The following is a 13,662-nucleotide window of genomic DNA, read 5'->3' on the forward strand; positions in this document are numbered from 1 at the left end:
AAAAAAGTTGAGTATAGGGAAAAAATAGGTAAATGAAAAAATTTAGAAATGTTTCCCTTGACTGCCAAAACCAATTATATATATTAAAATAATTAATGTATAAGCGAAACATTAGAGCTGTTAAAGACAAAAATTGAGCATTACTTTCCATCCCTTGACACCAAAAAATATTTGTGGGTAAGAGACCCATTTGCAACAAAAACCCTTCCGACATTAGAACTTAATCTGCAAGGGGAAGAAGAATTGGCTGAGATCCGTAGTGACTGATGCTGGAAATTCACTTTAATAACACTAATATTAGCAAATTTTGGATCAAAATTCGAAATGATTGTTATGTTATTGTTATTTTGGTTTTTAGGAGCATTAGCAACTAAAGCCATATTGCTCCGGAGATATGCAGTGGTCATTCCCTGACCTGTCCGCATCCTCTGTATTTGGTGGTCATGGGCTCGAACCCCGGTCTAAAATTCAAAATGAATTTCCACAAATTTTGGAGGAGACAATTAGAATTTTATTGCCATTTTACACTTCCTACTTGTGTGAAACAGGATTTTCCACTTTAAACGAGATTAAACAAAAAAGAGAGACAGACAAAAGTTGGTAGAAGAGGAGTGAGAATAAGCCTATACACAATAAATCCTCGTATTTAAAAACTGTGTGCCTCCCATCAAACCCAACCAAGGATTAAAATGTTATAATTGTATATTTGTTTGTTTTTATATAATATGTTAAATTGTTTACATATTTTCTCTTAAATTTAATGCAATTCATGTATGTTCAAAAAAAAAGACATTAAAAACAAATAAGTGTATTATTAAATATACTCAACATAAATAACTACCAATTTATGAAAATATGTATTATATACATATAATATATATTTATAATTTTTGTTTATAATATTTATGTCTTATATATAATATGCATATATAATATATATGAGTATAATAGTGAATGCAGTGTGCCACAACAATGAAAAGATTGAGAAACACTGGTGTACAGGTCTGGAGGCCTCATTTTAGGAAGGATGTTTAGTTGCTAGAAAGAGTACAAAGAAAGGCAATAAGATTGGTGAGGGGAACAAAAGGGGTGCTCTTACCTAGAAAGAGCTTAAGTTCTGCAAATTGCAGCTCCTGGAGATTAGGCACCTGCGAGGTGATCTAATTGAGGTATATAAGGCATTGAATGGGTTGAACAAGCTCAATGCTGATGGGAATCTTCCTCTGGCTCAGATTACAAACCTTATGGGTTCATAGATTCAAATTGAGGAAAAAAATTCAAAATTGTAGAATAGATGTGCAGCTATTTGCCTTTAGCCAGCAGGTAGTTGATTGCTGGAACAGACTTCCATCTCTTGTTGCGGAAATTGATAGCTTAAATAAATTTAAGGCTGAGCTAGACGGGCAATTTGGAGTGAATGTAGGGGTGAAATGTAGGGGTGAAAGTTTTTTTTTTGGCTGATGCATGCTGCATAAGCTTGCTTTCTTGCATCATATGCCGCAACTAATGCTATATTTTCTGAAATTGTATAATAGTTCTGAATTTTTATTATAAAATATTTCCAGTGATACATTTTTATAAGTGATGTTATGTAATAATAATAAAAAATTAAGTAAAAATGGTCTTTGACAATGAAAGAAATTAAGTTTGTCACACATGCTCACTGTGTACGGGTGCATGTCCAAAAAAAATTTGGTCCAATATAAATTTTGAACCAAACTGCATAAATTAATATTAAACTATTTTGTAGTTTACAAAAAAATACCTATGTAAATCTAAGCAGATGCCACTACAGAATTTTTAGTGTGAACCCCCTGGAATACTTTCGAACTCCCAGAGATTCACAAACCACCGGTTTGGAACTGCTGGTGTAGAGAAAGATGTAGATTTTTACAATCTACATCTTTCTTCAACATTATTCACTTGTCTTGAGTAACTTTCTAGTAGTTTTTGAACAATCTCCTCCTCGGAGACTGTTTAAAAGATTCCATTTAGAAATTATACCTTTAGGTGTCAAGGGTGGCATGAGGAGATAGCTTGGTAGGAACCTCACCAAATGATGCAGGTTTCAGGAGAGATTCAGAATGTTTGCAGTTGATGGTTTCAACTAATAAATTGTCAGATCTGAGTCTTCATATGTACTTTTTTGGAGATCTGCTACTTTCTAAACATTTTTGAATATAAAAAAGGTGACAGTGTACCTAGTGACTTATTTGCTAGTGAACAGAGCATAAGGAAAGCTGGATATTCCATTTTTTTTGAGTCATCTGTTTTCACTGTTTTCTGGGTCTGATTGTCACAATCAGGTTGGTGCAAATCCACAAGGGCAAGATTTGCAGTCTTGAGGAGGAAAATTCATTCTCTGTGATTGCTCCTTTTAGCAGTGGAAGGAAAAGTTATCCTTCCAGAGCTCTGGCCCCATCACAGGCAGAAGCAGTGCCACTAGAGATTGGTATTTCTGGCACAAGGGCTACTTAGGCCATATTGCACCTATCAATGAGATGGAGGTCACACATGGTGTAAGAACAGCCAGAAATGATCCTATAGATCAGGAGTAGCCAACTTAATTTGGGATGCGATCTACTTTTTTCCTTCAAAATGTGCTGCGATCTACCATCTCAAAAATTTCATTGACAAATCGAGGGATGACTGTATATTTCAAATTCATCGTGATCGACTGGTAGATCACGATGAATCACGACTCGTTGGCCACCCCTGCTATAGATGTATCCATTTTAGAAAACAGAAAAATTCTGGGAGATTTGCATCATTGCCTATGATATGAAGCGTCAAAGGTTCTTCAAGATTTTAAAGAAAACTGAATGAAGCCTTTCAGGCATGGGTGTATAAACATACATTCAACGAGACTGTGCTTGATTGTGAGAAGAGAGCTGCAGTGTATAACACCGCGGAGGATCATTTGCTGCAAGAAGAAAAACATTGGTGAGCTGACTGTAATCGATTCGTGCTCTGGATAAGGTGGCTTCTTCCTTTCTGTTTACTCAGAAACTGAACCCATAACAATGGTTCAGGTTTTATTTGAAAGAGCTTGTTATGCAGTTGAGCTTGTCATAAAAGATCCATTGTTCCTTATATATGCTTCTTATATTGGATCTGTAGTTAATATATGGAATGGTATAATCTGGTGATACTATATTGGATGACTGTTTGGCTGCATAATCAGCTCTTTCATTCTTTGATATCCTGGTGTAGCCTGGGATCCGGCAAAAGATGACCACTTGCTGGTGATTGATGACATGCATCAGCTAAGTTTTTATGATTTTTATTAAAGGATGCATTGGTGAAGAAGAATTTAAGGCTAAAGGTTCACTCTGCAAGTCTGTATATATATATTACTTTTTTGATGAACAGATAGAAAATATTTTCTAGGGCAAGCTTGATGGTGCATAATTCAGCTGTATAATTGCTGCATTTGGTAGGAAGTGAAACAGATGGTGTTATAGGGGAAGATGGCTGCAGCACCAACTCCGCTCTCAAACTTTGATCCATCAGCATATATTTTTTTAAAATGAAAGTAATTTTGAGTGTGAGCAGTATGGAGCAGTATGGAGTTGTATGTTGATAACTGCATAGGAATGTTTTCCCCAGTTTAGGCAATTACTGTCATAGGATGGTTTAAGAGAAGACCATGGAGAATCTAATTTGGATCTTGGAAGACTTTATCAAGATGTACATTCCAAGTTTGTGATAATGCCTGCAATCTAATACCAGTAGGCCAAGCTGCCATTTATATAGTACATCGCGAACTGGATCGCTAAGTATCAGCCTAATAGGTTCAGTCGGTAGACTTCATTTGGCTGCATAGTTCAGAAGCAACAACTTTCTCCTGAGGCTGAGGGGAAGTTCATGGGCTTCAATATAAAGACTTGTACTGGCAACATTCTATAAATGCCTATACAGCAATCCCAAGGGCAGAATGTTGAATAGGGGCAAGCCATGCTAGCATGCTTTCCCCAGCGGTATCATACACCAGGGCATCATAATCAAGGCAAGATCTGATTATGGCTCTATACAGGTAAAGTAAAGTGTAACAATTACATCCCATGAAGTAGAAGTCTTAAGTTAATTTTTTTCTGGCAAGCAGTCCATGTTTGATTTATATCTGAAAGTTCAATTTAATATCAAAAATCATAGCTGTTCACAACTGTAACGGGATGATTTGTTAAGAGTACTTCTGGATCTGGATGCATCTTTCGTTTCTTACAAAAGTGAATGACTTGAATTCTGATAAGATAGTCAGTAACCATTCTGTGTCATCCATAGCTCAATATTTTTAATTGAAGTTTGCAGTTGCCTCTCAATAAAGCTCATGTTCTGCAAAATGCAAGAGATCAGCATAAAAAGGTAAGAATTTAGTTTTGGGAATAAATTTGGTCAATGATTTATGCTTATTGCAAATAAGATTGCACTGAGAACAGAGCCCTGAGAGACTCCATCTATGTGAAAGCATTTGCCAAGTCCTGTGCTGTAGGAAACTCTGCATGAAATATAGAAAGTGGCCTCTCAGGTCTAGGGAATGGCGATCTCTCAGAAAACCAAAATGCCAAGTGGTGTCAAAGGCCTTCTCTATGTCAAGGCATACCACAAAGATGTTCATTTCGGATGACCATATTCCTGATGTTTGTTTCAGCTTTGTTCACGAGATCAGGGATGATCGGTTTTTTCTGAAACCAAATTGATTAATCGCAGATCATATTTTAGGAATAAAGATACCATGTCTGTCAACAGTATCATTTTTTCTACACTTTACTTAAGCAGCTGTGAGAAGTAGATCTACAGTTAATGAAGAATAGTGGTCTTTTTCCCTGGTTTGGGTATTGCCAGTACATAAGAGTAACACCAGGAACTGGGGAATGAATGCTCAATGAAGATGCAATTGTAAGTCAGCAGAGAGGATAGTAATTTCTTTAGGTGTTATAGCATTATGCAATATATTCCATCAGGGCCAACAGCACTATTCTTTGTTGTGGATATAGCCTCTTGAAGTTCAAACATAATAACTGGTTGATTGTATGATAAAAAGGGATGTGGTTCTGAAATTCAATTGGGATTTTTTGGCTGAAGTTTTAATCTTTGAACTGATGGCACATATGCGGTAGAGTCAGCCAACTGTAAAAATGCAATCCCTGCAGGAGTAGACAACTCCTGCCCATTCCAGCTGAAAAGGGGAGAGGATAATGGGGGAAATTTGACTTTTAATCGCTTTATTTTTCTCCATATTCATCAGTATTTTTATTAATTGCAGTTGCAAATCGAACCCAAGAGTCTCTTTTTGTTTTCTTCCTAATGTGGTGGGTCTTCTTGTAGTGTTTTTTTCTTTGACATCTTACAATCCTCGTTCCAACAATAATTTACGATTCTATGGATGCTTGATTGTGAGATGGCAGTAGATGCAGCTGATAGAATCTGTTTTGTACTATAGTTGGCAACTGATGATACTCTATGATCTGATTGTTGAAGGATACACAAGATGTGTACTTTGCCCAATCTGCCTTGGAAGATATTCAGTCCATTTTATGCAGTTTTATGGAGTGACATTTGAACTTCACAGATTAACAGGTAATGGTCATTACTGAGCGGATCGTCCAGAGCTGTCCACTCGATACTCAATACTAGAGAGATCTATTGCAAAGGCTGTTCCTGTTGGTAGATAGATGTAAGCTGGTGTGCCAGTATTTAATATGGTTAGATTTTGTCTGTTAATAAGCATTTCAATGAGATGTCTTCATCCATCTGCGCTGGGAGAACCACATAATGGATGGGGTCCAATGAAGTTGCACAAAAACAAAAAGGGGTTGGCAACTGGAATAAGATCTTCAAGTTAATGACAAGTACAGGGTTGACTGGGCGACAGACTGAAACAAGTATCAGTAATACAAATCTCTATTCACATGGCAACAGCAGTTTATCAAGGAATGTGTTTGCAAGGGACTCTTGAATCTGAGCATTATTGGTAATGGGTTTGTCTTGCCGAAGGAGAGTATAATTTTTTTATTTTTTTTTAGCAAGGGTGAGGCATTAAATATGTCTCCTGCAAGGAGATTCCAATTAGATTACTATTATTATTTCGTGGATGTCATCAATATTGCTGAAATATTGTAAAAGCCTTTGCAACTCCACTGGATGAAGTTTTTCATTGTTTGAAACAGAAAACTCTGATCCAGTTAGCAAACGGCATGCTGACTCCTTATTGATACAAATGAACCTCTAGTTGAGAAGAAACCAAAACCATTTTGGAGATCCAGCCAAGAGATGAAATGAATGCGAGACAAAATGAAAACTGACCACCTGAAACAGACTTCCAAAAAGTAGACAGATGCAGTTTTGCTGTACCACCCAGGTTTCTGGTCCCACTACAGGGAGGAAGGAGCAGTGCCACAAGGCAATCAAGTGGGCGAGTTAGTTTGTTAGTATGTCTAAAAAAAGAAAACAGAAAAGGTGGCTTTGCTTTCTGGGCCTCTGCCTATTTCTTGTAGTGCAAAAGAGGTATTCCGGTATACAAATCAAGAAAACTGTTGTCGAAACGTAGAACTGTAAAAAGTAGAAGCTGTTCACTGAAAAGCTCTTTAGAGAAAAGACTTTCAGAAACGCACTGGAATCGCTTGGCACCCGGGGCCACTAGGTGATCAAGTGGCTGTTAGCAGTTTTACTGATATAAGAAAAAGAAAGGTGCATTTCCTTTCTGGGCCTTTGCCTGCTTCCTGTAGTGCTAAGGTGCTACTCGAATATAAAATAAAGAAAACTGCATTTAGACAAAAAGAGAATTTGTATATGGAAAAAGCTCTTTAGAAGGAACACTTTAACAAATGCATTAAAATGCCTACTGTAGTCTGTAAGATGGTCAATGATGTAATCCTGATAAGTAAGGTTTCCATTTTGCAAAAAAAAAAAAAAAAAAAAAAAAAACAACAACAACAACACACATCAGGGATAACAGTCTAGGAGACCTGTAATTAAAGTTTGTGCTGTGAAAGATTTATGGGTTGTGACATAAATATATAAAGTTTTCCTTGCAATGTAAACAAGCAGCCAGGAAGGCTTGGGGTGTACAATCAATAGGACCTTTGCCAACAGGGAGAGAAGGATGCTATTTTTCCCTCTTCAAAATATGAAAGCAAGACTTCATTTTGAGTATTGTATTCAGATCTTGAGACCTAAACTAAAAAAAGGACAAAGAACTTCTAGAGAGGATCCAAAGAAGGATAACTAGACTGTTTGAGAGTGCTAAGAGTTGAACTATAAGGAATTACTTAGAAGATTAAAATTACAGAACTTGTAGACTAGCACCTTTGGAGTGACCTGATTAAGATCCCTAAAGGAAAAGCAGAATGCATGAGAGTTGCATTCATGTTGGCAGGTGAAAAATAAGAAAAAGAGAGTCACAAATATAAAATTTTAGGAAGCAACAGAATATTAGATTTTGCAAAGTTTACCTTTTGGCAGCATACTCACTGGAATAATTTGTCTCTCGGAGAAGTAGAGTGTGACAAAACTAAATATCAGCAGAATTGGATCATTACATTTTTTTGTTTTTGTTTTTTCAGAAATGGGCAAATTGTGTGAGTGACGGCTTTTTCTTTTCCTTTTTGAATGAAGTTCTGCTTCATGCCCAGTCAGTTTGATTAATACAATAATAAAATGTTTATTTATGACATCAGGTAGTATATTTGTAATGATATTTTTCAAGATAAAGGTCAAATAATCTTCAATTACTCATCAAAATCAAAAAGGTTTTTTTCCTCTTGATGAATCTAGCCAAAGTAGCTTACTTTGCTGTGAAAAGATTGCCCTTTGGTTTTTATAAAAGCCATTGATGCTCTATGTAATACACTCAGAATTCTTTTCCATATTTTTATCCATAAAATACTTTTCTCAACTATAACAAGTTAATGCTAATAGAGCCAAGCATAAGTCATTTTTCAGCATTCCTTAGAAAGTTTTAAATTTATAAAAAAAAAAAAAAAAAAAAATTACCATTTTCTTCTAAAACTGATTCAAGAAATTGAATTTTCTCATTCAGGATATCCCATGTAAGAGCTGAATCTAAAATATTAAGAAAAACCTAAACATTTCTTTCCAAAAGCAGTACATAATGTTATACAGTTAAATCAAAATCAATCTGAACCACCATAATGTCTTGCCTGAGAAAAAGCAATTTAACTAGACTTAATGTAGCAACATGCCCAAGTAAAGCCAACTCTGAAGTACAGTAGATTCCAGTTAATTGGGACACATCGGGACAGATTACTTTAGCCCAATTAAGCTAAATTTTAATGAGCTGAAAAGCACATTCTAACGGAGGCAAAAAAAAAGGTATGAATAAAATAAAGGGAATGTGGTATTTAAAGAAAGCACACTGTATTTAAGTTATATTAGTACAAATATTTATTTTAAAATAACTAAAGCGAAAAGCAAACAAAATGTATATATGTATATAATGTACATAGGTAAAATGAAGATACAGAATAATGTCAGTGTCAAGCAAAGATTACACATTACTTAAGGGTTCTTACTTTGAAAAAAAATTGATGTGTACCCTGACAGTTCTCTTTATGGATTGCAATTGAACAAAGTCGGCGCAGGTACCTAATGCTGGTAAAGGACTGCCTTCCTGCATGAAATAGCATCTCAATTCTGCGATACATTTCCTGACATCCTGGTTAGTCACTCGCTTAGGTATATCATCGTCATCATTTTCTTGGTTTTTTGGTGTCTGAGTGTTTTGCCGCAATTTGTTCAATAATCGTTTCCTCATAATCTTCATTTATCATGGCACTGAAGGTTATCGTCAATAGTTAAAAATTCTTCACAATTTTGGACCTGTTGCAGTTCCAAAGCCATTTCATTTTCTGTACAGCTTATCGCGTCTGAATCACAATTAGTCCGAATTGTTTTGCTGCTTATTCCTCCCCAGCTATCAGCGATAAATTGTACAGCTTTTAACATTGAAACTTTTGCACTAATCTATTGATTTCTAAGATGATGTCAGCAGATTTTCCCCAATTGCTTCAAGGATGTGACTAACCAGCTTTCCACGATAATAGGTCTTCAAATGTTTTAATTCCTGCATCCACAGGCTGTATCAGGGATGTGGTGTTAGGGGGTAAAAATTTCAGTTCAATATTTTTTAAACCAGCTATATTAGAGTGTGTCGTGCAGGTGTCCAATATCAACAGAATTTTTCTGGACTTCCGTTGCAGTTCCGCGTCCCAGTTCATTAGCCATTGTGTAAAAATATATGTGGTCATCCACACCTTATGGGCATAATACGAAACTGGCAAACTGCCTATTGTAAGCCCCTTGAAACAACGAGGTTTAGCACATTTACCAATAACCAATAGTTTGAGTTTATCATTTCCTGACATGTTTGAGCAGCACAACACTGTTACACGATCCATTGCTTTCTTTGAACCGGACAGTGTTATGTGTTGATAGCTGAGGGAACCATCCGACACAGCATGATAATACAGGTCTGTTTCATCAGCATTGTAAATGTCATCCCAACTAAATTTTTTAAGCAACTCTGGCAGTTTCAGATTTCCATTGCTCAGTGCTCTTAGCATCAGCACTGTCCTTCTGGCCATGTGCTTTTTTGTCTACACTTCTATTGAGACAACCAATCATCCGTTGCTTTGAAATTTACGTGACCTAGCTTTTTGCCAATTCTTCTTACTCTGTTTTTAGCATATGGCCACTTACACGCACTCCTCGTTTAGATACAGTGGAAAAACCATTGATTCAAAGCATCCTCGACGGCTGGATTTTTGCCTTCCCTCTTTTGCTTACGAGATGTCTTCTTTAAACCCACATGCAATATCCACTCCTCTAAGTATTTCTTGTTGCTGTAGCAGTCATGAAATTGTAGATTTTGGCACCTTTATTATCTCGACTAGCTGACGATGACTGATATTAGGAGGTTGGCTTTTTATCTTGTCACGAATAGAGATTTTTTCTGAAAGCCACAAATCTTTACACGGCATCTTGACAGGGGTCTTAAATGTACTGAAAAAAAAGGGGGGAAACCAAAATCAGTGCACTGTTTGGTACAGTTTTTAATCTATTCTAACCTACAAGATGTATACATATGTACCTAGTGTGATCGTAAACAACTGCAAGCAAAATTTCTTCAGAATCAGATTACCACGACACAGAACAAACAGAAAACAACCACTCTACAGCATGACTTTGCAATAACTGACTCGGCTGCTGCCTGCATGATCTCTTCGTTACGAACCATCTAAATTAGTTTATTGTTCAATCACAACCTTTATTGCCCCAATTAAGTGGAACAAATTCAGGATAAATATTTGTTTTGTTTCTGTTCTTCATATTTTGCCCCAAATAAGCAGCTGCCCCGATTAACCGGAATGCACTGTATTTCAAATAATTGGCAATATTTATGCCAATCCATTGCAACTGTTTTGCATAAGATAAAGGTAATACACAATATCAATATACACAAAAATAAAATTTATTGGTTCTAGATAAAAAAAATAATAATAATAACTTTCCTGTTAATAAAGAGCTATTATAGTCCTTGCACTAAATGAACCTAATGCAGCTCAACTCTTCAAATTATAAATGAAATATATAAATTCATTTCTTCTGTAAAGCATTCGAACTCTATTAGGATTTTGCAATGGGACAGGCTCAAGTTGTTTGCAAAATAGAATTCACTTTATAAAGCCAAAAAATAAAGCTCGTAAAGGTAAGAAATTTTTTTATTAGGAGGTAGCAAAAGTTATTAAATTGCCATAAAACCTGTGGGTATGTTCCCCCCCCCCCAGCATAAAAATTTCTTGACATGCACCAGCAATGCTACACTTCCTGAAGTACAACAAATCATTCAGCATCTACACTACTTCCCATGATGATACTCTTTACCACCAAGATAGAAGACAGAACGCACCCACACTACTTATTGCAGTGAAGAAATGTCCATATGCATATCACATTTAAGATACTATTTTAAAAAGTAAAATTTTCATTGCTATAAATTAGTCTGTGCAAAGCTTTTTATTTTAACATTACTGCATTAGGAAAAGTGATCAGAAGGTGAAAAAATTACCCTGTATCATTAAAAAAGTTTTCCAAAAAAAAAAAAAAAATTGTAATTAATTTATATTTTAAACTAGCATAATATTAACCATAAGTAAAAATTTTATTCAGAAAACTCACATGGCAGCATAAGTGGTGAAGGGCAGTACATAAAAAAAAAATCAGCATGAATGACTGCACACAGAATACTAAACAAAAAAAAAAAAAAAAAAAAAAATAGTGCAATATGATTACATTCGTGAATAGGTGAAACCCAAAACAACACAGCTGACATCCCTTGGTAACCACATGATTCTTTACAAAAGACATTGGCAGCAACACTATATCATTATAAGAAGAACAGTGGTTATGAGATTTACACTTAAACTCATCCTCGTGCTGAAAACACCATCATAACATATTGCTTGTCTGAATCCCCTTTCCTAAAGAAAGGAATGTAAATGCAAAATACCCATTCAGTTTGTAGCAACTTCAGCAGGATCACAGTTAAGCATACTTTTGTTCAAAATCTGCACATGAACATAGCCAAATTTCAACAAAAATATCCCTGGGTGCCTTTCACTCTTGAAGAAACACTTGATGTTAATCAAAAGTATTGTGTTGCCCAAAGTCTGAGAACTAAGCAAAAACACTTGCACTGCAAATGGGTATCTCATTCAAGTATACAGAGAGCTGTTAACATTATGCCTCCATCCTTATCTTATTCTAGCAGTGCATGGACTTGATAAAGACAAAAAGATAGCAATTACTGTTGCTGGTTTTGCACATCTATTAATTCAAATGGAATCAGAATTAAGTAATTATGTCAATAGTAAAAAAAACTGCAAGATTTGGCATAACAGAAATTATGACAAAAAAAAAAAGTATTTAAAAAAAAATAAATAATTTTGGTGTGGTATAGTTTGTTCTTCTTTCACATTAATTTTAGTGTCCCATCAACTGTCTTCTCAAAGAAGATTACAACTTGCAGAGGTTATCAAAAGGCAAAGTGTTCCCAATACAAATAAGCCAATATGTTTGAACATTATAAAAGAACCTATGTATATATTCAAGAAGGCAAGTATTTAACATTTATTATCTCTCCAGATTGTTGACCAGTTCTTATAACATACTTTAAGGATAATGTGTTTGTAATTGGTATATGGAACTTGAAAGGTTTGTGAAATAGTAGTATCTGGTTGCAAGATCTGCTCTTTCATGCTATCCCAGAATACCCTGGGATCCAGCAAAATGTCACAGTTCAGTTCAACTTATTGAAAGTATGTAGTTTAGAAATGTTTCTTTTATTACAGGGTCAGCAGAATTGGTATTACTACTTAGAGCAGAGACAGCACTGAGTGAGTCAGTGTATATTAATGCAGGCATAATTAATAAAAGTTCAATAATCTGATGCAGAGCCAATTTTATAGCATAAAGTTCAGCAGTGAAGATACTGCATTCTATTGGTAATGAGACAGAAGTGGTGAATGAAGGGAAGACTGCTGCAGCACCTACTTGGGTCTCAGTTTCGATCCATATGTATAGATTTTACAGGCCTGTAAGTTAGAAATAAAGTGAGCTTCATGTTTTGTTTGTTGTTTGTTTGTTTTAGGGCTTTACGGTGCAAGGACAGCAAAGGCCATAATGCGCCTAGCTATGGTGATATTAAGATACATAGTTCTATCTGTATAGATGATATTCAAAATTATATCGTGTTGTATAGTTTTATCTGTTTGAGGAAATCAAATATTTTGGTCACATGTGGTGTGTCTGCTAGTAGGTCAGAAATGCTGAGAGAGGTGTTCGTCGTGGGAAATGAGATAAACGTAGCTTGTCGCTCAGTACTGTACTTGGGACAATCGATAAGTAGATGATGGACAGTGAGCTGGGTGTTACAGTTTGTACACGATGGCGGGTCAGTGGCTGCAAGCAAATAAAGATGTGTTAGGTGCGTATGGCCTATCCTTAATCGGGCTAGTACAACTTCTTCATGTCGGTTTTCACGTATACTAGATCTCCATGGTTTAAGACCTTTTTTTATGCCAAGTAGCTTATTGTTGACCTGATTCTGCCAGATATGTTGCCATTTTTCAAGGCATCATTTATTTATAATGTACTTATAGTCAGATGCAGGTGTAGTGAAGGATTGGTCTATAGGATCGGTAGCAGTTTTGGCAGCTAGGTCGGCCTGTTCATTTCCAGGAATTACAGCGTGACCAGGAATCCAACATAACAGAACTTGTTGTTTATTCTGGTTTAATTTAGTCAGAGTGTTCCAGATCTGTCTAAGTAAGGGGTTATCATTTTTTGTATTGCGTTGTATGGCTTGGATAGCACTAATGGAGTCGGTAAAAATAACGCTGTGCAGTTTAGTTCTTGAGAGTGTGTAATTTAAGGCCATGTGGAGTGCACAGAGTTCTGCAGTATAGCTGCTACATTCAATGGGAAGTTTTTTGGACAAAGTGATGTTAGGAAATACTGCTGCTGCACCAACATGATTGTCTGTTTTAGACCCGTCTGTGTAAATTTGTGTGTACTGGCCATGCTGGGTTCTCAATGCGGCGTACATTTGCAGTATGTTCTGTTGAGATAAGGTGTGTTTTC

The sequence above is a fragment of the Mastigoproctus giganteus genome, chromosome 10 (genome assembly GCF_048544385.1).
Source record: "Mastigoproctus giganteus isolate SK-2022 chromosome 10, ASM4854438v1, whole genome shotgun sequence".
Classification (NCBI taxonomy): Eukaryota; Metazoa; Arthropoda; class Arachnida; order Uropygi; family Thelyphonidae; genus Mastigoproctus; species Mastigoproctus giganteus.